General features: G+C 40.4%; 1 protein-coding gene and 1 pseudogene across 2 annotated transcripts in view; both read left to right on the top strand.

Annotated features, from left to right (window-relative positions):
• Positions 1–24,343, top strand: part of LOC138846706 (uncharacterized) — a 480,670-nt gene that overhangs the window by 365,677 nt on the left and 90,650 nt on the right. The window lies entirely within an intron of this gene.
• ORYCUNV1R-PS1639 (vomeronasal 1 receptor oryCunV1R-ps1639 pseudogene) lies at positions 18,081–19,029 on the top strand (annotated as a pseudogene).

Below are 24,343 nucleotides of genomic sequence, written 5' to 3' on the forward strand. Positions count from 1 at the left end.
GAGCCAGGTACTTCTCCTGGTCTCCCACGGGGTGCAGGGCCCAAGTACTTGGGCCATCCTCCACTACACTCCCTGGCCACAGCAGAGAGCTGGCCTGGAAGAGGGGCAACCGGGTTGAGAAACATTTTGGCAAATGAATGGCAGCTGTTTCTCAAAAATCTGGTGAGAATTTTATATTGGCAATGCAGGGTGAAGGGATTATACAATAAATCTCAGGGTGCCTGCTTACACTTGGCTATTGATGGTACCAATATTTTTATGTGTAGTCAGAAAAATTTGAAGTATTTTAGTTACTAGTAGTAACTTACTGGTAGTAATTGTAATTAATGACTTAAGTTATTAGTAATAATAAGTATTACTATTATCATTCTAAAGCAAAGGCCTTATCATAGCTACAAAGCCAGATGTGTCACAGATAATGGAAGACAGTGCTGAGTCAGCTTCCCTGAGCAACAGCAAGAGCAGCCCAGCATCCTGTGAAACAGATGTCACTGTTAGTCACCACATCACCATCATGGCATCATACTAGCAAGAAATACTGTTGAGCTTCATCTGTGCCGATGAATGCATGACAGCACTAGGCCTGTACAACATGTCTTGCATCATCAATGTATTCGGTTTGTGGGAAAAAAGCATAAAATTCAAGCATACAAATTAAGCTATATGAAATTTGTTCATTCAAAGTTCTTTACGAATTGGTTATCAATGAGAGAGAGATTTTTTAACAAAGAAATCTGGATCCACATACCTGTCCTGATTGTCCTTTGGCCAATTGGAGACAGGGAGGAGAGCACTCCATCACTGTCTTTTCATTTTCCTTATTTCAGTGTAGTTTCAGCCTCTTTTCCCAGAATCTAGTTTGGAGTATTCAAGGCTAAGAGCTGACTCCGTGAACTTGAAATCTGTCCAAGTGAAGGCTGAAGAAGAAAGATCTTTAAATACTGGTTGACATTGTGTAGGAAGGAGAGGGTAAACTGCTCATGGCACTCTTTTGAACAAAGATCCCATTTCCTTCTAAAGGGTTACATTGTTTCTTAAAAAAGAAACTATCAAAGGCACTTTAAAATCATAGTTCTAACACTTTTATGAAGGTGAAAGAAGCAACACTAATAATGTTGAATGAAACTCAGAATTAAAACTGGTCCCTTCCAGGTAAAAGTGTGGTTATGAATGAGCACTCTTGTAGTCTACAGCAATCAGAGAATGAGTGCTTTCAGAGTTGACTACAAGCATATATAAAAGGAAAACAAAAAAATTGAATGTTTTCTAAATAACTGGACTGATTTTGGGGGTTGCCAAATTAAAAGACCAAATATCATGAGAAGAAAATTTCCCCACTGTGTTACCCAGAACACTGCTGAGCCTGGAGAACTGTTGGAGCCCACGTCTCTTCTGAGGCTGCTACAAAACTCAATGCAGAGAGTTTTTCCCCTTCACCCCCAGCCTAGGAACTCATCTGGCTTGATTCCTCATCTGTGAAATAAAAAGTCACTTACCCAGGATGACAGCTGAGGGACTCCATGCACCTGAGAGAAACCTGCAGAGTTTTAAGGAAAAGACTCACTGAGATCATCTTTCTGTGTGTTATTTTGAGTATGGGGAAAGGTGATGAAATCCAGCTCTGAGGCACAGAATGTGGATTCCCCAGTGAAACACATCACCTGTCTACATTTTCCTTTATTCCCTCCTGCACAATAGCCCCTGGGAAAAGCTGTGCTCAAAACTTTCCTGTGAGTTTCCTGACACAGGTATGAGGATCAGAAGGGACCAGCTCTGTAGAGAACTCTGAGTTCTCTCACCTGAGAACATCTTAGCCCAGCCCACCCCTCACTGTGCAGTGCCCCTGCCCTGGACTGAGACCTCCGGTGTCCTCCATGAGTTCTAGGAGGCTGAGGGTCCCCTCCATACAGTATGAGGATCAGACTGGTCCTGACATCCATTCAAACCACAGCACCTGTGTTTTTTTTTTTTTTTTTTTGACAGGCAGAGTTAGTGAAAGAGACAGAGATGTCTTCCTTTTTCCGTTGGTTCACCCCCCAAGTGACCGCTATGGCTGGCACATTGTGGCCAGAGCGTTGCAGCAATCTGAAGCCAGGAGCCAGGTGCTTCTCCTGGTCTCCCATGCGGGCGCAGAGCCCAAGACTTGGGCCATCCTCCACTGCACTCCTGGGCCACAGCAGAGAGCTGGCCTGAAAGAGGAGCAACTGGGACAGAATTGGCACCACAACCAGGACTAGCACCCGGAGTGCTGGTGCTGCAGGCGGAGGATTAGCCTAGTGAGCCACAGCGCCAGCCAGCACCTGTGTTTTTGTGTGATGTTGTCATTTAATCCATGGTGTCTAAGATGTTAATTTCAAGATTAAGCTCTAACATTAAACGAGTTACAAAAATCTGTCTTATGGCCCTGGTTGAAACTGGCCAACTTCCTTTGGAGCCCTTTTCATCATTTTTCTTCTCAAGATCTCTCCCGTGTCCCCCACGTGTGACACAAATACACAGCCCCTGCCTGGTGATGGTGCAGACCCTTCAGGAGATGGAGCTCACACCTGAGCACAAGGTAGGAACCTGTGCACTCTGTGGCTGATGGACTGAGAAATCCATGCCCTCAGCCCTCCAGGACAAAGAACATGAGGGCTGGGTGATGATGGAGTGGGGGGGGGGGAGGATCTCCTGGTATTGGAGGAGCCCCAGGCTTCTAACCTGATTGTGCTCCCAGGGTAGAGAGGTCAGCCATGGTGAGCTGGAGCGACTCTGTGTCCATTTATGAAATTCCTCACGAAGGGAACCACTTACAGGAGCAAAGTTTCTGTCCGTGAGTTCAAAGAGATAAAAGTAAAATGCCCAGGAAACTCTTTCTCATCCAGCTTATCCACCAGTCAGAGAAGCACGGCTGGGTTTCATACTGTGCTGTGCAGCAGCAATGGCTGTTAGTGGCCTGGGCTCACACTGTTGTGACGCTGTGATCCACAACCCAGCTCTGCTCTGGCATCTGGCAACCTGGAGCTGTGGCTGCCAAGCAGTTGGACTGAGCATCCAGGAGAACCCATGTGGCAGGTGAACCCTCTTGCCACACAGCCAATTCTGTCTTCCTTCTGCACATCAAGCAGACAGCCACCTGCAAGCAATCACTGTGAGAAGCCTGGACAGATGTTTTCTCTTTCACTCTAGGCTTTTATGAAAAAGAGGAAAAGTTTAAATATCTTAAAATCTTACTATAGTAGGCTGGCGCCATGGCTCACTAGACTAATCCTCCGCCTGCAGTGTTGGCACTCTGGGTTCTAAACCCAGATGGGGACCCAGTCCTGTCCCGGTTGCTTCTCTTCCAATCTAGCTCTCTGCTGTGGCCTGGGAGGGCAGTGGAGGATGGCCCAAGTCCTTGGGCGCCTGCACACATGTGGGAGACCAGGAGGAAGCACCTGGCTCCTGGCATTGATTGGCGCAGCGTGCCGACCATGGTGGTCGTTTGGGGTATGAACCAATGGAAGGAAGACACCCCCCCCTTTTACTCACTGTCTAACTCGGCCTGTGGAAAAAAGAATCTTACTATAGTAGACAGGGTTGATATCAGATGCCTCAGTGAAATATTTTGATAGAGCAGAAAAAATAGCAGGGGCACCTGTGGATTGAAAACACATTCCATATAGGATTCCTGAGAACACCAGAAACTCATTGGCTCAACTGACTCATAGCCTTTGGGATGGTCTGCACATTTTTTAAAATTTATATCTTATTTTAAAGAGAGACAGAGAAAGATCTCCCATCTACTGGATCACATCCCATCCCAAAATGTGTGCAAGAATCGAGGCTTCTCTGGACTGAATCCAGGAGCCTGTAACTCAATCCATGTCACCTATGAGGGCAGGAGGTTTTGAACTGCAGGAGCCTTCATGTGCTTTCTCCTAAGGTACAGATCAGCAAGAAGTGGGAATTGGAAACAGAGCCAGGATGCAAACCATGACATTCTGTCATGGGGTAGACCTCCCAACAGACATCATGTCTGCTGCTTGAAACAACTGTCCTGATTTTCAGAATGTACATAGTTATAGAGCACCATGCGATATTTCAATACACGTATAAGTTGCTTCACGTTGAAGTCAGGGTACATGTTCCTCAAACACTTATGATTTCTTTATGATTAAAACATTCAAAATCTTTTCTTCCTTTTTCAGAAAAATATATGTACATTGTTATCTACAGTCACTCTAATGTGCAGTAACAGCCCCAGTGCCAACTCCCATCTGAGTTACCTGTTCATCAGCTTTCCCCGTTTCCTGTTGCCTTTGCAATACCTCAACTGTTGTGAGGTCAACTCTTCTTAGATTGCAGATACAAGTGCAAGATGGGAATTATCCTTCTGTTCTTGGCATTTCCTTTAACGAAATGAGTTCCAGCTCCATCCATTTTGCTGTAAATGTTAAGATTTCCTTTGTTACCCGGCTGACTAGCATTCCATGTATACAGATACATATCCATTCATCTGTTGGTAGACACATAAGTTGTTTCCATATCTTGCCTATTGTGAGGATTTCTGTTACAAACACGAGTGTTGATGTCTCTCCAACAGAGTGATTCCATCTCCCTTGGATACATGCCCAGTACTGGGATTGCTGGATGGTGGGTTTCAGGTTTTATAGGAATCTTCATACTATTTCCCACAGCAGATGAAAAAATTTACCTTCCCAACAATATCCAAATGCTCCTTTACCCACATCTTTTTTTAATTTCTGTTTTCTTTTGTAGTTTTTTAAAATTAATACAAATTACATATGTACAGCTTTTGGGGACATAGTGTTCCCCCCCCCCCCGCATTCCCATGCTCCCACTCCCATTCCCATTCCATTTTCCATTAATATTCATTTTAATTGATTTTCTGCACTTCTCATCTTTTGTCTTTTTTATGGTAGCCAGTCCAAGTGCAGTGAGAAGATATCTCAACTTATCACAACTTAGCTCAAGGGAAAAAACTCATTCATTTAGAGAGACCCTTTCTTTTCTTTCTTTTTTTTTTGACAGGCAGAGTGGACAGTGAGAGAGAGACAGAGAGAAAGGTCTTCCTTTTCCATGAGTTCACCCCTCAATGGCCACTGCAGCCAGCGCACTGAGTCCGGCGCACCGTGCTGATCCAAAGGCAGGAGCCAGGTGCTTCTCCTGGTCTCCCATGCGGGTGCAGGGCCCAAGGACTTGGGCCATCCTCCACTGCACTCCCGGGCCACAGCAGAGAGCTGGACTGGAAGAGGAGCAACTGGGACAGAATCCGGCGCCCTGACCGGGACTAGAACCCAGGGTGCCGGTGCTGCAGGTGGAGGATTAGCCTAGTGAGCCACGGCACCAGCGGGGAGACCCTTTCAAGGGTAGCATCAACAATGACTCAATGACCTCCCACAGATCCCACCACTTAAATATCCAACCACCTCTTAACATCTACACACTGGGAACGAAGATTCTAACACATCAACTTTTGAGGGACATACAAGAGCAGCATCCAAATCATATCATCATTCTTTCAAACACTCCCAAAACCTTTGGAATATGAGGAAAGGATACTGTCCAGCCCATTCTATGAGACCAATATGTCCCTGATCCCAAAAGCTGATAGAGATATTTCTATTAAAAAAAAAACACAGATGCAACAATCTTCGATTATTAACTAATCAAAATCAGCAGTGTGATAAAGGAAAAGACACCATGACCAAGTGAGATTTATCTCAGTAACGCAAAGATGGTTCTGCATGCAAAAGTCAACTGAAGTAGTATCTCACAATACTAGAATGGGATAACAACTCATGGTTATTTCAAAAGATTCAGAAAAGATCTTGGGAAAATGCAACACATTTCATATTAAGAAAGTTCAACAAAATAGAAGGGAACTAACTCAACTGAATACTGACATTGAAAGATTTCCCTGTAAGATCATGAATACAAACAAGACAATTATGCTCACTCTTGCCACTTCAACATTGTCCTAGAAGTCATAGACAGGATATTTATCCACAGAAAAGAAATAAAATTCATCCAGATTGAAAAGGACTGGCCAATTATTAGAGCCAGTGTGGCTGCCCAATTTTGGACTGGGAACCTCCAAACTATGAGCGGAAATAAGTGTCCTTCCTTCTAAGAAGCCCCTCTTACATAATTTAATTGTAGAAATGAAAAGCTGCTAACACACCCCAATCTCCAGAACACAGGCTGCAGCAGAATGGTGTTATAATAAGAGGATTACTGTTGGTACCTGTCCCACCCAAGAGCACAGAGTCCCAGTCACATGACCATCCTAGAGAATCCACTGATGTTCCATCACAGTAATAAGAAGCATTCCAGCGTCAGCTGAAAACCCAAATAGACTCAGAAGTAACAGTAACCCCAGTGTCATTCATGATTTGTGCCAGGTGGTTTGGGATAGCAATACAGATTCTCCTAGAACCTCATAGGGTTGATGTCTTTTCAAGTCTGTGGATATCCCCTACAATCCCTGCCTCCTCTGTATGCAGAATACACCTTCCTCTACAAGGGCCAAACCCATACATGCTCCCATTTACAGCCTCCACAAATTTTGATGGAAAATTGGGAAATCCTCCAATACTTGTAAGTGAATTAATGCATTTCTAAATACATGTGTCAAGGGCTTACAAGAGAAATAACAAAATTTTCTAAGTGAATGAAAATACAAACACAGATACCACAACTTGCGTGTTGAGGTTCAATCACTTCTTAGGGGGAAATATATAATACTTCAAAAAGACTATCATTTTAAATCTTTTTTTAAGGATTCATTTACTTATTCGAAAGGTAGAGTTACACAGAGGCACAGGCATAGAGAGAGAGGGAGGTCTTCCATCTGTTGGTTGATTCTGCAAATGGCTGCAATGGCCACAGCAGAACCAATTTGAAGCCAGATGCTTCCTCCAGGTCTTCCACATGGTGCAGCGGCCCAAGAACTTGGGCCATTTTTTACTGCTTTTCCAGGTCATAGCAGAGAACTCCATCAGAAGTGGAGCAACTGGGACTTGAACCAGCACCCATATCAGATGCTGGCACTGCAGGTGGCAGCTTTACCCACTATACCACAACACTGGCCCCAGCAATATATAATATTAATGGTGCTGTAACAAAGAGTAGTCTCAGTTATTTGAGTTATTACCCGCAGAAAAAAGGGAAAATTAGGCAAATATTAAAATAATAAAATACTATTTAGATTCTAGAGAAGAAGAATGGCACAGATTATCATAAGGACTACAGCAGAGACATCACTTTAGAGCAGATGTCGCTATAATCATTGAAAGATAGTTAAGAAATTTCAAAAGTGAACCATTAAATTTGGAACATTGTGGTCCCCACTGTATTTGAGTCTAGCCTACAGAGTCAGTGGGCAGCCAGGGAATCCATTTAGCTCTATGAAGGAAAGCCACATTGCCTCCTTCCCCTCCCTCCACCAAAGCACTCAACTTGCTGAGACAGGGCTAAAGCTAATCTCTTTGTCATGCTGGAGGCTCTCTCTGGGGATAGGGCAGCTCACATGGGAGAGAATGGATATTCTGTAGCCTGTGAATGTGGGAATCCTGTGATGGTGCAAATGTTAGTCCACAAAACTGAGATGGACATGCACTGTGGCAGGGTTTATGGAAATGTGCACGGGCTATTCCATAAGCTCTGAACTCTCTGAATGTGAAAGAGGGACATAGAAGAAGGCTCTCACTACAAAGTTCATAGATGATATGTGAGGTTGTACCCCTGAGAGGGTGTGTTGCACAAGCACTGTGAGCTCATTGTAGGCAGTGAATCTTTTCACCATGGCACAGAGAACGACTGGGGTGTGAAAATGCCAGCCAACATGACCATCGCTTACTACTGAGGACAATCAGAGGAGCTCCACCATGGCCAAGGTGGTTGTCACTGTGGAATCTCTCCAGTCATTACTGTGTCCCAGAGCTCCCAGGCCTAGCCCAACACACACATCCCAATCACCACTATAATCCACAGGCATTCCAACAAATCATAGAGGTTTTTCTTCTGTAATTTGCATTTCCAGGAACAAAGCTTTCAGAGGAGACACCAACAAGTGATTCCAGAGATGCATAAAAATAAATGCAGAAATACAAGAAAACATGAACAAAGAAGACAATATGACTCCCCAAAGGCACACAATATCAATATTAGACCATGAAGACAAGGAGTTTGATAAAATGCCTGAAAATGAATTTTTTAAAAAAGATAGTAATATTACTGAAAAATACAGAAAAACAGTTACATGAAATAAGAAAATCTGTATGACATGGATGAGAGATTCTGTAAGGCTGTAGAGATATTAAAGAAAAATCAAAATGATATTAGAAAGGAAGAATTCAATATGTCAAATAGAAACACCATAGGATACCTTAAGAACAGACTCAGTAGGGTATAAGAATGAACATCCAAGCTAGAAGTCAAATCTCTTGAAATACCTCAGCCAGCAAAAATGAAAAAAATTAGAAAAACAGAAAATGCTCAGGATGTATGCAGTGCCATCAAATGACAACATATTACCTGTCTTATGAATCATCGAAGGAAAAGAAAAACAGACTGGCATAGAAAACATGTTCAATGAAATAACAAATTTCCCCCAATTTGGAGAAAGGTATGGACATCCAAGCACAGGATATACGCAGAACTCCAACAGGCATGATCAGAAAAGATCTTACCATGACACATTACAGTCAAACTTTCAAAGACAAACATATAGAACATATGTGCAAGAAAGAAATGCCAGATTCCCTTTAAAGTATCTCCAATTAGATCAGGAAATTTCTCAGCCGAAATCCTACAGTCTAGGAGACAAGGGAGAGACACACAGTCCAAGTTCTAAAAGAAATTTTCAGCCCAGAATACTGTACCCAGTGAAACTCTCATTTTATAAATCAAGGGGAAAGAAAGAACTTCCAAAGAAAACAAATATTGAAAGATTCTGTCACCACCTGGCCAGCCTTACAAATGACACTTAAGGTAGTACTACACAGAGAAACAGAGAAAGGTAACCCACACAATGAAAAAATGTGAAGGCAGAAAACCTCCTAGTGAAAGAACAAAGAAGATCCAAAACAAATAGGAATATTGATGGGAAAATGGTAAGACAGATTCATTACAATCGATAATACTATAAATGCAAATGAAATAAATTCTCCTAATAAAAGACACAGACTTGGATAGATTAAAAAACAAAAACCATGTATATGCTGACTGCAAGAAATAGACCTCACCAAGGAAGACAAAAAACATCAAAAGTGAAAGGATAGAAATACATATTCCATGCAAATGAAAATTAAAAATGAGTATCTATCTTCATATCAGACAAAATAGACTTAAGACAAAAATGGTTATGGAACATAAACATTATGGAAACAGTTATGGCACAAATAAGGGATTGATTGAACAGAAGGATGTGACTGTAGTCAATGTGCATGCAATGCTAGGGCACAGAGATAATTAGAACAAATGTTAAGGGATCAACTGGGAGACACAGGATCCAATAAATAATGAAAAGGATGTCAACACCCCACTTTCATAAATGGACAGATCAACCAGACATACAATCAACAAAGAAGCAACAGAGCTAATCTACACTACTGACCCAATGGGTCTAATTGATATGTACAGAAAATTTCATCCCACAGCTATAGAATACACATTTCTATCATCACTGCGTGGAACATTCTCTAGGACAGATCATATAATAGGCTATAAAACAAACCTTAAAAAATTTAAAAAAACTGAAATCACACTGTGTATCTTTTCTGACCAAATGCAAATCAAGTGGGAAATGAACAATGGAACAAGCTCTAGAAAACATGAAATACATGGAAACTGAACAACATGCTCCTGAATGAACAGTGGGTCAGAGAAGAAATCAAGAGGAAATTAAAAAAAATTCCTAGAAACAAATGAAAATGGCAACATGACATGTGAAAACTCATGCAATACAACAAATGCAATGTTAGGAGGGAATTTTATAGCAATTAGTACCTACATCAAGAAATTAAAAAGGCATCAAAAATGACTGAGAAAATCAAGAATAAACCAAACCCAAATTTGGAAGGAGGAAAGAAACAATTAAAATTAGAGAATTAACAAATTTGAACCAAAAACAATACAAAAATCAGAGAAATGAAGAGCTGATTTTTTGAAAAAATATATAAAAATTGATACATTTGTCCAAACATTCAATAAAAGGAAGAAGACCTGTATTAATAAAATTAGAAATGGAAAAGATGTTACAACAGAACCACAGAAATAAAAACAATCAGAAATTACTACAAATAGGTATATGCCAAATTTAAAAATCTAGAATAAATGGGTAGATATTTGGACACATACAATCTAACAAAATTGAATCATGAAGACATAGAAAAGCAAATAGACCAATAACCAAGCTGGAAATTGAATGACTGCTAAAGACTCTCCCAGCAAATCAAAGCCTTGGGTCTTTATAAACATTCTACCAAATGTTTAAAGAAGAACATTTTCCACTACTTCTCAAAATATACTGAAAACAACTGAAAGGGAGAGAATCCTCCCAAATTCCTATGAAGCCAGCATCACTTTAATTTCAAAACCAGAAACAGACAGAATGAAGAAAAGGAACTATAGACCAATACTCCTGAAAAACACAGATGAAAAAATCCTCAACAAAATACTAGGTAATTGAATCCAACAACGTCAGAAAGATCATTCATGTGGACTAAGTGCTATTTATCCCTGGTATGCATGGATGGATCAACTTATACAAATCAATAAATGTGACACATCACATTAACAAATTGAAAAATAAAAACCATATGATTATCTCAATAGATGTGAATAAAAGATTTGACAAAACGTCAATTCATGATAAAAAAAAAAAACACCCCTTAATCAAATTGGGTATAGAAGGAGCATTTTTAACCCAATCAAAGCAGTATGCAACAAACCAAGCCAGCATCATACTGAATGGGGAAAAGTTGGAGCATTTCTGCTAAGATGCAGAAACAGACACTGAAGCCCATTTTCAACATTTCTATTCAATATAGGTATGAAAGTTTTAGCCAGAATCATCAGAGAAGGAGGAGAAATCAAAGGGATACAAATGGAAAGCAGGAATTCAAATTAACCCTTTTTAGAGATGTTACGATCCTATACATGACGAACCAAAAGACTCCACTAGGAAACTATTGGAACTCAGAAGAGAGTATAGTAAAGTTTCAGAATATAAAATCAACACACAAAAATGAATAGCCTTTGCATACACAAACAATGCTATTGCTGAGAAAGAACTTGGAGGATCATTAGCATTCAGAATAGATAACAAAAATTAAATACCTTGGAATGAATTTAAAGAAGTACATGAAAGATCTCTACAGTGAAAAATACAAAAGCTTAAAGAAATAAATGGATGAAGACACCAAGAATTAAAAATTATTCCATGTTCATGGATTGGAAGAACAACATAGAAATGTACATACTCCCCAAAGTAATTTACAGCTTCAATGTGATCCCATTCAAAACACCAAAAACCTTCTTCTCAGATCTAGAAAAAATGATGCTAAAATTCATATGGAAAAACAAGAGACCCCAAATAGCTAAAGCAATCTTAAGACAACAAGAACAAAACTGGTAACATCAGAATACCAGATTTCAACACATATTACAGAGCAGTTATAATCAAAACAGCCTTTTTCTGGCAAGAAGATAGACATGTAGACCAATGGCACAGAATAGAAACCCCGAAATTAATCCACACATCTACCATCAAGTAATATTTGACAAATGAGATAAAATCAATCCCATGAGAGAGGACAGCCTTATCACCAAATGGTGTTGGAAAAATTGGATCTCTGCCAGCAGAAGTGGAGGAAAGACCACTAATTTATACATTATTGAAAAAAATGCAAAATTGATTAAGGATCTAAACTGCTGACCTGTTAGCATCAAATTACTAGAGGAAAACACCAGGGAAACTATACAAAGCATTGGCATATGCAAACACTTCTCCGACAAGACCTCAGAAGCACAGGCAATCAAAGTAAAAATGGAGGGAATTACATAAACATAGGAAGCTTCTTCATTGCGAAGGAAACACTCAACAAAGTGAAGAACCAACCAAGAGAATGGGAGAAAATATTTGTCAACTATGTATCTAATAAAAAATAATATCTAGAATATATGAGGCACTCAAGAAACTCAACAACAATAAAGTAAACAATCCAGTTATGAAACAAGCAAAGAATATGATCAGGCATTTTTCAAAGGATGAAATTCAAATGGCCAACAGTCACATGAAAAACAGTTCAGGATCACTATCCATCAGAGAAATGCAAATGAAAACCACAATGAGGTTTCACCTCACCGCAGTTACAATGGCTATCATCCTAAAGGTGCCCAGGTACACTGTTGTTTGTAGTGTAAACTATTCAACCATTATAGACACTATTATAGAGTTTCCTCAGAAATCTAAAAATATGACTCAGCCATCCCACTCATTACCCAAAGGAAATGAATCGCCATGACTTATCAGCTTTTAGGCTAAGATCAAGTGTAGGAAATGAATCACCATATCTAAGAGTTAACAGTACCCTCATGTATATAGCAGCTCAATTCACAAATTGCTAAGATATGGAATTAATATAGATGACCAACAATGGTGACTGGATACAGAAAATGTGATATATGTACAAGGTGGAATGAAACCCCTTTTTAAAGAAAATGAATACAATTGGATACCAATATGCCTAGTGAAAGAATCAAGATTCAAAAAAGACAAATGCCACCTGTTACCTCTGAGTTGAGGTAACTAACATATAGAATATCAAATAACCTCTTGTTGCAAATGAGTTCAATTGGCATCCCAAGATTTTATAACTATTTATAGCCCTTACCTATATTTCTGAACAGTGGTCCATACTTACAGAACTCTTTATTTAGCAGAGAATCAAACTTGTGATTACAAAGAAAATTAAGAATGTTATTTCAAAAATTATAAAAGAAAGATTGAAAGGCAGAGGGAGGGAGGTATCATTATACTACTAGAGTTGTATCTATGAACTGTATGAAGTATGTTTCCTTTATATTGATAAAAACAATTTACAAAACACAATACAGTTAAGAAACTCACAAAGGACATGATACTAATATCTTACTAATAGGGGAAATAGACTATGGGGTACATGTGAAATCTTCACAATTTTTGTTTTATAAATTTCAAACTATTCCAAAATAAAATGTTTTTAAAAACAAAATACAGTTTTCTCCAAAAAAAGAAACACAAATGGCCAGTAATTTCCAGAAAAGGTTCAGCAGCCTTAAGCATGAGAAAATTTGTAATGTAATTTAGTCATTTAGAGCTGAAATTGGGCCTGGCATTGTGTCATGGTAGCTTAAGCCTCCACATGTGGCAGTTGAATTCTATATGGGCTCCAGTTCAAGTTCCAACTGCTCCACTTCCAATCCAACATCCTGTTAATGGCCTGGAAAAGCAGCAGAAAATGGCCCAAGTACTTCACCCCCTGCACTTGGAAGAAGCTATTGGTTCCTGGATTCAATCACGCCGGTTCTGGCCATTGTGGCCATCTGGGGAGTGAACCAGCAGATGGAAGATCTCTCTGTCTCTAACTCTGCCTCTCAAATAAATAAGTAAATCATTTTAAAAATTTAAAGTTCTAAAAATTTACTATTTACAACAAAATGGATGAAACTGGAAGTCATTATGTTAAATGAAATTAGCTAAGCACAAAAAGATGATTTCCATATGATGTCTGCTCCAAAAGTCTTGCAATAAGGAATCTCCTATCAGCCACAGATACCATAGTAAGGGATAAAGCCATTTAAGCTTTAAAAGTAAAAGTGTGGAAAGAATACCTGTCCAACCTTTGAAAAATAAGCAAAACTAGATGTCTCATCATTATTGCTGGCAGGCAGCTGCTTGAGTAAAAGTCCACTCAGCTGGCTGCTGAGTCAGCTGGATAAGCAGAGGGAGAACACGACTTCACTCTTGGCACAGGGGTCACCACCCACATGGATCTCAGAGCCACTGAGTATCAGATCAGCAGCCACAGAACCAATAAGCCATATCCCTCATCAGGGAAAGCCGAGGCAGGACTGGGTGGTGGATCACGCCTCTCATAGCCTAATTGAGTCCAGGCTACTGATGGACACATGTTGTCCATAGCATTTATATTTTCTTTTTGACAGGCAGAGTGGACAGTGAGAGAGAGAGACAGAGAGAAAGGTCTTCCTTTTGCTGTTGGTTCACCCTCCAATGGCCGCCTCGGGCAGCGAGCTGTGACTGGTGCACCGTGCTGATCCGAAGCCAGGAGCCAGGTGCTTCTCCTCGTTTCTGATGTGGGTGCAGGGATCCTTCAATGCCAGGAGATCCTGGCTCCCCCGTCACCCCTGCTCCATCATCACTCAGGCCTCATATTCCTTGCCCTGGAGTGCTGAGGGCATGGGTTTCTCAGTGCATCAGCCACAGTGTGCACAGGTTCCTGCCTTGTGCTCAGGTGTGAGCTTTACCTCCTGAAGGATCTGGACCATCACCAGGCAGGGCTGAGTATTTACCACACATGGGGAAACAGGGGCACTAGAGAATGAAAATAAAGCAATGGGCTCCAAAGGATGCTAACTACCTTCACCCTCGGCCATCAGAGATCTTTTTCTATATCACTGATCTGAGATAGAGCTTGAAAACTGAAACTAAGAGCTTAAGCGTCATGGAATATATGACTAATGCCACTCAGAAACAGGTGTTGCGTGTGTGAATAGATACAGATATGCTCGTGCCACTCACAGTGTAGGGAGAGGACAGCCCCACCCCCAGCCTGGGAAACTCATGCGGGCACCAGGGATCTCTGAGCCCACAGAAGAAGCACTGCACAGTGTGGAGTGGAATTTCACTGTCGTGTTCTCATACAGAAAGTTGAAGAACTTGGTGTTGTTTACCCAGGCAGGCCCTTTCTGAACCATACACAAGTGTCAGGGAACTCAATACTAAGTTTTGAGCACAGCTCTCCCCAGGTTGCTATTACCCAAGAGAGAATGAAGGAAAATGCAGAAACAGGTGACAAGTTCCACTGGGATCTCCATGTTCTCTGCTCTCCAAGGGGACTTTGTCACCTTTCCCCAGACACCAAAATGACAATACAGAGAGATGGGTTCAGGGCGTCTTTTCCTTAAAATTCTGCAAGTTTCTCGCAGGTGCATGGAATCCCCAACTTCCTGCTGGGTAAGTGGCTCTTTATTGCACAGATGGGGAATCAGGCAGGGTGGGTTCTTAGGCAGGGAGGCAATTGAGACTACATTGAGGTTTGTAGCAGCCTCAGAAGGGAGGTGGGCTCCAACGGCCCTCCACAGCTCAGCACTGTTCTCTGTGCAACACAATGGGGAAACGGTCTTCTCTGGATGGATAGTTGCTCCCTTAATTTGCTCACAAAATTTGTCCATTGTTTCATATAAAACACTTTCTATCTCCCATTCATTTCTTTGGATAAAATTACTATCATTTGCATGGTGTATCATGTCACACCACTCATTCTCCAATTAAGACTAAAACCACTCTCATATTCACACGTTAGCCTGGGACTGGACAAATTTCATTCAGTGTTAGCAGCTATTTACTTTCATCTTCCTAAAACAGAATTATCATCTTACAGTACTTTTTAAAATAACTAAAACCCTTAGAAGCAAATGATTATCTATGTTCAGAAGAATGCCATTAAATGTTAACCCTCCCCTTCCTGCACAATGTCTACCAGAATCTTCCTGTGAATACTTTGTGGTCTGGCTTCAATATCACATCGATGGAGTCAGCTCTTAGTCAGTGAGGAAACTCCAAACCAGAGGACCGGGAATTGAGGCTGAAATTACACTGGAAAGAGAGAAAATAAGAGATGGTGATAGGACCCTATCCTTCCTATCTCCAAATTTGGGGAGAAGACTATCTCAGAAATATGTGTCCTACTATATGGTCTTAAACAGTCCAGCTTCTCCTTAGCACATCTTATCATAGAACCACAAATCTCTAATTATCTGTGAATGAAATTCAGCTGACAATCTTGATTTTATTATCAACATGTGAAAATTTATTAGAGGGATTTTATTCAATAGTATATGCCTCCTAGTAATAGGATTTTAAATAAATAACTTTGTTGCTAGGGAACACATCCAACAACTACGTCATAACTATTCTCCATCATGAACTTATCACTGAATTCATGTGCACTTCCTGACATGGCTAAGACGGGAAGACTCAGGCCACTGTGCAGAACCACCTTGTTGGCGGTGGCAGCCAAGAGGGGATCATCTATACAAAGCAATCATCTGTTTACTTAGACTGTGAACATATTCACTGTGGTTTCCACAAAGCGGGAACACAGAGAGAAGGAACCCTGGAACAGAGGGTGTTCAGCACCTGCTACTGTGGTGCTCACTTCCCCCTGCTCCTCCAGGCAGGGATGGAGCTGGCACATTAGGAGAGGACGGCACTGTCTCCAGGTGAGCTCAGGAGGAGAACCTCACAGGGACAGCAGTGGCTGCAGTTTCTGCAGAGACCACTGTCCACCAGGCCCTACACCTGTTCACACGTCTACCCAATACCCTCGCACACACAGCAACTCTAACAAGTAACATGCTTAGTTATAGTTACAGATGAAAAAACTGGGGCTCATGTGTTAAGTAACTGCAGAATATCACACCTTTTGTAAATGTCAGATTGTAGATTTAAGGTCTCAGTCTATACTAACCACCATTTTATCTTTTATGTGTTAAGAATATTTTTCAAAAATGCTTGTTCAAGTCTTTTGCAATTTCTTAACTGGATTGTTCATTTTGTTGTTGTTGAGTTTCTGGAGCTCTTTATAGATTCTGGATATTAATCCCTTATCAGTTATATAGTTTGGAAATATTTTCTTCCATTCTATCAGTTGCCTCTTTACTTTCTGAATGTTTCTTTTGCAGTGCAAAAGTTTCTCATTTGGACATACCCCCATTTATCAATTCTGGCTTTGTTTACTTTTGCTTCTGGGGTCTTTTCCAAGAAGTCTTTGCCAATGCCAATGTCTTGTAGGGTGTACTCAATGTTCTCTAATAATTTGATGGTATCAGGCTGAGAAAAACTGACACATCTGGAAACCATTAAACTTAGTGTAATAAGCCGCTCCCCAAAACGGAAATACATATGTTCTCTCTGATCTGTGGTAACTAATAGAGTACCTAAAAGGCAATGTATAGGAGAGAATTTGACACTAATATATGATGATTTTAAACAGAAAATGTTTTGACTGTTGAGAAACAGCGGTTTTTTTTTCTTCATACTATTTGTAAAACTGTTTACTTAGTGTAGGCTTAATCTAATGAATATAAAGATAACGGAAAATAGATCCTTGTAAAATATAAGAATTGGAATATGAAAGGGAGGAGGCAGAAAGATTGGAGTGTGGGCAGGAAGGAGGATAAGGAGGGAAAAATCACTCTGTTCCTCAATCTACATACATGGAATGCATGAAGTTGGTCTTCGTTAAATAAAATTAAAGATAATTTATTTTGAAAAAAAATAAACCTAAGTAACCATAGTAGTGACATAAGAAAATATGCAAATTTTATATACCCTTGACACCTACTGCATCTGGTGGTCTAATTTCTTCTTTCCTAAAATTCTCATGTGAGTTTACCAAAATGAATAGCACTCTTACTCTGAGCCCTCAAGTTCATCAGGATTTGCAGATCCAAAGGAAAATAACTCATTGCCCTTGACTATGAAAAGCCAAAACTAATACAAAATCAGGCAAAAATTTTCACATATTGGCAATTTTATTTTCTAGGTCCTGTGTGAGCCCTGCACTACAATCTATTATTCAAATATAACTGCCAAGTATATAACCAGAAACAGAGAAGCTTTAAGGAGTGTGTGAGGTGAACTTCACTACTTACAGGTAAAAAGGGGGTACAGTCACATTGATCCAGATATGTGCATACAGGTAGGAGTTGTGGTGACAGATAAAAGACATAGTATCTGCAATAAATGATTTTTATTCTTTTTCCTCAAACATTTACTAAATGAACTTTTCTATCACTTCCCAAAAAAGATGGGTAAAAACAATACACTTTTAAGTTTTATTGCTGTAAGAAATGGCTTTTACTTTGAAGTCTGCATTGGGATCACAGCCAATGCCCTCCATCTTCTCTTCCACGTCCTCTCGTTCTTTCTCAAGCACAGGCCCAAGCCCACTGACCTGACCACTGGGCACTTGACCCTCATCCATTTGGTGATGCTGATCAGCATCGGGGTCATAACTGCAGATATTTTTGAGGCTCAGGAATTATGGGACGACATCACGTGTAAAGCTGTCATCTACTCACACCAGGTGACACGGGGCCTCTCCCTGTGTAACACCTGCCTGCTGAGTGTCCTCCAGGCCATCACCTTCAGCCCCAGGAGCTCATGCTTGGCAAACTTCAAGCACACTTCCTCACATCACAACATGTGTGGGTTTCTCTTCCTATGGGTCTTCAATTTGTCCATCAGTGCTCGTCTCTTAATCTCCACTGTTGCCACCAAAAATCAGACATCCAACAGTCATGTTTGTCACTAAATCTTGTTCCCTTTGGATCCTGAGCCATGTACCGAGGCACACATTTCACATCTTGGGGATCTTCAGGGATGTCTCCCTTGTAGGGCTCATGGCCGTCTCAAGTGGGTACATGGTGACTCTCCTGTGCAGGCACAAGAGGCGGTCCCAGCACCTTCACAGCAGCAGCCTCTCTCCAAGAGCCTCCCCAGAGCACAGGGCTACCCAGACCACCCTGCTACTCATGAGCATCTTTGTTCTCCTATACTTGTTGGACTGCATGGTGTCTTCCTTTTCAGGAATCTGGTGGAAAAATGACCCAGTTCGCTTATGTGTCCAGATGTTGCTGGGCAATGGCTATGCTACAATTTGTCCCTTCATATTAATAAGTAGTGAAAGACAGAGGATCAATATTTTCAAATCTATGTGGGAGAAGGAGAGTAAATGTTTAATTGTTCATCAATAAATTTCTTTAGTTGAGAAAATATTTGGACTTTAAATGTATTCATGAGTGCCTACAGGACATGCTCTCTGGGTTCAATGAAATATATGGAGTTAAGGGAGTTGCAAGATGGCTCAATAGTGAAAAGCCACACTGGCCTAAGCACAGAAAGAAACCAAAAAAAAAAGAATTCCACCACATTCTTAGGGGATTGACTGAGAAAATTTTAGTGGAGAACGGACTACATGGAACAATGAGGATTGAGGAAAAACTACTTCCAGCTGCTCTGGCATTTACGTGGGAGCCACTCATATGGGAGCACCACCTTCACAGTACAAAGTGCAAGGAAGCTTCAGCAGTCCCTTTTACTGCCCACTTTGAATGAAGAAGAATTCCACAGTCCCCACTGTCTTCAAGTCCAGTGCAGCCAGAGGTGCTCCACCACGCCCCAATTGGGTATCACGCTAGATTCACAGTCCAAACACAAAAGGTGGCCAGAGCTTTTTTTGCACGGCCCGCATGCATCCCTGGGACTCAGGTATAAGCCTTAGGCACTCCACAAAGCATACTGGCACATTCCCAGGTAATAAAACAAAAACTTACCCTCAAGAGGGTATTAACAAGAAATGTCTCTGATATGCAAAAATCTATATGAAAACCAAAAACATGAACACAGAAGGTAATAGATGCCCCTAGCAGTACATTAATATTTGAGTATGAAGAAGGGGATATTGACTAAATGACCTGATTAAAGAATTCAGAAGAAAGGCTCTAAAGTTACTCAACAACAGTTAAATGACCCAATGGGATCAGTACATGATATGTGTGAGATATTCTGCAGAGATAGAGAGTTATTAAAAACAGAAACACTGGAAATGAAGTCGTCAATAGGTCAAATTAAAAATGCAGTGGAAATCCTTAACAGACTGGTGAGGCTGAAGATAGAATAACTGATTATGGGAACAGATCTTTTGAAATATTTTAATTAGGGGCTGCTGCTGTGGCATAGCACTTAAAGCTCAAACTGGGCACCAGTTTGAGTCCTGGCTGCTGCACTTCTGATCCAACTCCCTGATAATGTTCCTGAAAAAGCAGTAGAAGATCACCCAAGTCCTTGGGCCTATGCATCCACATGGGAGAAATTACTACAAAGACTTCTTTGCCAGCAAACAGAGAAATCTAGCAGAAATGGATAGTTTCCTGGACACATGCAACCTACCTAAATTGAACCAGGAAGACACAGAATACTTAAACAGACCCATAACTGAGACAGAAATGGAAACTATAATAAAGGCCCTCCCAACAAAGAAAAGCCCAGGACCTGATGGATTCACTGCTGAATTCTACCAAACATTTAAAAAAGAACTAACTCCAATTCTTCTCAAACTATTCAGAACAATCAAAAAAGAGGGAATCCTCCCAAATTCTTTTATGAAGCCAGCATCACCTTAATTTCTAAGGCAGAAAAAGTTGCAGCATTGAAAGAGAATTACAGACCAATATCCTTGATGAACATAGATGCAAAAATACTCAATAAAATTCTGGCCAATAGAATGCAACAACACATCAGAAAGATCATCCACCCAGACCAAGTGGGATTTACCATGGTATGCAGGGATAGTTCAATGTGTACAAAACAATCAATGTGATACACCACATTAACAGACTGCAGAAGAAAAACCATATGATTATCTCAATGGATTCAGAGAATGCATTTGATAAAATACAACACCTGTTCATGATGAAAACTCTAAGCAAACTGGGTATGGAAGGAACATTCCTCAATACAATCAAAGCAATTTATGAAAAACCCATGGCCTGCATCCTATTGAATAGGTTAAAGCTGGAAGCATTTCCACTGAGATCTGGCACCAGACAGGGATGCCCACCCTCACCACTGCTATTCAATATAGCTCTGGAAGTTCTAGCTAGAGCTATTAGGCAAGAAAAAGAAATTAAAGGGATATGAATTGGAAAGGAAGAAGTCAAACTATCCCTCTTTGCAGATGACATGATTCTTTATTTAGGGGATCCAAAGAACTCTATTAAGAGACTATTGCAACTCATAGAAGAGTTTGGCAAATTAGCAGGATATAAAATCAATGCACAAAAATCAACAGCCTTTGTATACACAGGCAATGCCATGGCTGTGGAAGAACGTCTAACATCAATCCCATTCACAATAGCTACAAAAACAATCAAATACCTTGGAATAAACTTAACCAAGGACATCAAGGATCTCTACGATGAAAATTACAAAATGTTAAAGAAAGAAATAGAAGAGGATACCAAGAAATGGAAAAATCTTCCATGCTCATGGATTGGAAGAATCAATATCATCAAAATGTCCATTCTCCCAAAATCGATTTACAGATTCAATGCAGTACCAATCAAAATACAAAAGACATTCTTCTCAGATCTAGAAAAAATGATGCTGAAATTCATATGGAGGCACAAGAGACCTCGAATAGCTAAAGCAAGCTTGTACAACAAAAACAAAGCCGGAGGCATCACAATACCAGATTTCAGGACATACTACAGGGCAGTTGTAATCAAAACAGCATGGTACTGGTACAGAAACAGATGGATAGACCAATGGAACAGAACAGAAACACAAGAAATCAATCCAAACATCTACAGCCAACTCATATTTGATCAAGGATCCAAAACCAATCCCTGGAGTAAGGACATTCTGTTCAATAAATGGTCTGGGAAAATTGGATTTCCACATGCAGAACCATGAAAAAAGACCCCTACCTTTCACCATACACAAAAATTCACTCAACATGGATTAAAGACTTAAATCTATGACCCGACACCATCAAATTATTAGAGAGCATTGGAGAAACTCTGCAAGATATAGGTACTGGGAAAGACTACTTGGAAAATACCCCAGAAGAACAGGCAATCAAAGCCAAAATTAACTATTGGGATTGCATCAAATTGAGAAGTTTCTGTACTGCAAAAGAAAGAATCAGGAAAATGAAGAGGCAACTGAGAGAATGGGAAGAAATATTCGCAAACTATCCAACAGATAAAGGGTTGATAAGCAGAATCTACAAAGAAATCAAGAAACTCTACAACAACAAAACAAACAACCCACTTAAGAGATGGGCCAAGGACCTCAATAGACATTTTTCAAAAGAGGAAATCCAAATAGCCAACAGACACATGAAAAAATGTTCAATATCACTAGCAATCAGGGAAATGCAAATCAAAACCACAATGAGGTTTTACCTCATCCCGGTTAGAATGGCTCACATTCAGAAATCTACCAACAAGATGCTGGCGAGGATGTGGGGAAAAAGGGACACTAACCCACTGTTGGTGGGAATGCAAATTGGTTAAGCCACTATGGAATTCAGTCTGGAGATTCCTCAGAAACCTGAAGATAACCCTACCGTTCGACCCAGCCATCCCACTGCTTGGAATTTACCCAAAGGAAATGAAATTTGCAAACAAGCAAGCTGTCTGCACATTAATGTTTATTGCAGCTCAATTCACAAGAGCTAAGACCTGGAACCAACACAAATGCCCATCAACAGTGGACTGGATAAATACATTATGGGACATGTACTCCATAGAATACTAAACAGTAGTCACAAACAATGAAATCCGGTCATTTGCAACAAGATGGAGGAATCTGGAAAATATTATGCTGAATGAATGAAGCCAGTCCCAAAGGGACAAATATAATATGTTCCCCCTGATTGGCGACAACTGACTGAGCACCAAAGGGGAAACCTGTTGAAGTGAAATGGACACTATGAGAAACAGTGACTTGATCAGCTCTTGTACTGACTGTTGATGTACAATGTAATACTTTATCCCTTTTCGTATTTTCTCTTTGTTTTGTTCTAGTGCTATTGGTTGAACTTTGTAATTAACACACAATTATTCTTAGGTGTTTAAATTTTAACTGAAAAGTGATCGCTGTTAAATATGAGTGGGAATAAGAGAGGGAGAAGATGTACAGTTTGGGAGATGCTCAATGTGACTTGCCCCAAATGGTGGAGTTAGAAATGTGCCAGGGGATTCCAATACAATCCCATAAAGGTGGCATGTAGCAATGCCATCTCACTAGTCCAAGTGATCAATTTCAGTTCACAACTGATCACACTGAAAGCTCTAAGAGTCAAAGGGATCACACAAACAAGACTAGTGTCTGCTAATATTAACTGATAGAATCAAAAAGGCAGAATCTTTTCTTTACATTTTACTGTGGAGAGTTGACCTACAATTTGTTGTGGTGAAAATCTTTCCTGTCATTTCTGTTAGGAGTTCTCTGTGCTTCCTTTACTTGGTCATCCCTTTCTTTGTCCAAATTAAGCATGTTTTCTGTAATTATTTCACTAAAATGCTTTCTAATCCATTCTCTCATCCACGCCTTTATGAAATCCTAAGACACATATGTTGGGTTTGTTTGATACTATCCAATAAATGTCCAACAGTGTTTTTTAGTTTTCTATTTTCTTTTTATTTGTTTTGGTCTTACTGTAAATTTCCCAGTGATCTGTCTTTTAACTGGGATTTTCTTTCTTCTGCTCACCGAGTCTGATGTTAAGGCTTTCTACTGCTTTGTTTATTCAAATCTATTGAATTTTCCATTTCTAATATATCATTTTGATTTTCCTTTCAAATCTAAATCTCACAGGAAATATTTTATGTTATGTATGGATTTTTTCATGCATTTACTTATGATTACTTATAAGCAATCCTACAATCAATTTATTGAATTCCATTTCTGAAATTTCTTCAATCTCTTCATCTTCACATTCTAGTATTGAAGTGTTAGGTTCCTTTGGGTGCAACTTGTTGTCTTATTCTTGTTTCTTGAATTTCTGTGCTTATTTTTAGGCATTTCTCGGGATACCTGTGGGTTTTTTTTTTCTCTGTGATGGCTTTTATCTTAGGACTATACCTCTGTGGCTTAGTGAAGTGTCTGTTCTTACAGTGAATACCCAGAGGCATGTGCTGGGTGTGGCCAGGGAACACTGTTCAGTGCTCTAGGGTGAGGGGAGTGTCCAAGCTGACACCCAAGTTGGGCATGATGACTTCCTCTCCTTCAAGGAGACCAGTACCTGAACATTTGCCCCAATGGGTGCAATATTCATCCATGCTGCCACAAGAACCACACAGAGGATCTGTGCCATCCTCAGTGTGAGCCTGGATCCCTCATCAGTGACCCTCACCAGGGAATGAGGAAGCCCTGAGCATATGGAGCCACCCACAGTGACTGCCCATTAACTAAGACAGGGCCTGTGCCCTTTAATGCAGCCACAGTTCCAGCACACAGGACTCCCACAGTCATGAGCGTCCAACCCCCATCAATTCTCCC

This window comes from Oryctolagus cuniculus, chromosome 10, assembly GCF_051225735.1.
Source record: "Oryctolagus cuniculus isolate XC-2025 breed Fujian yellow rabbit chromosome 10, ASM5122573v1, whole genome shotgun sequence".
NCBI lineage: Eukaryota > Metazoa > Chordata > Mammalia > Lagomorpha > Leporidae > Oryctolagus > Oryctolagus cuniculus.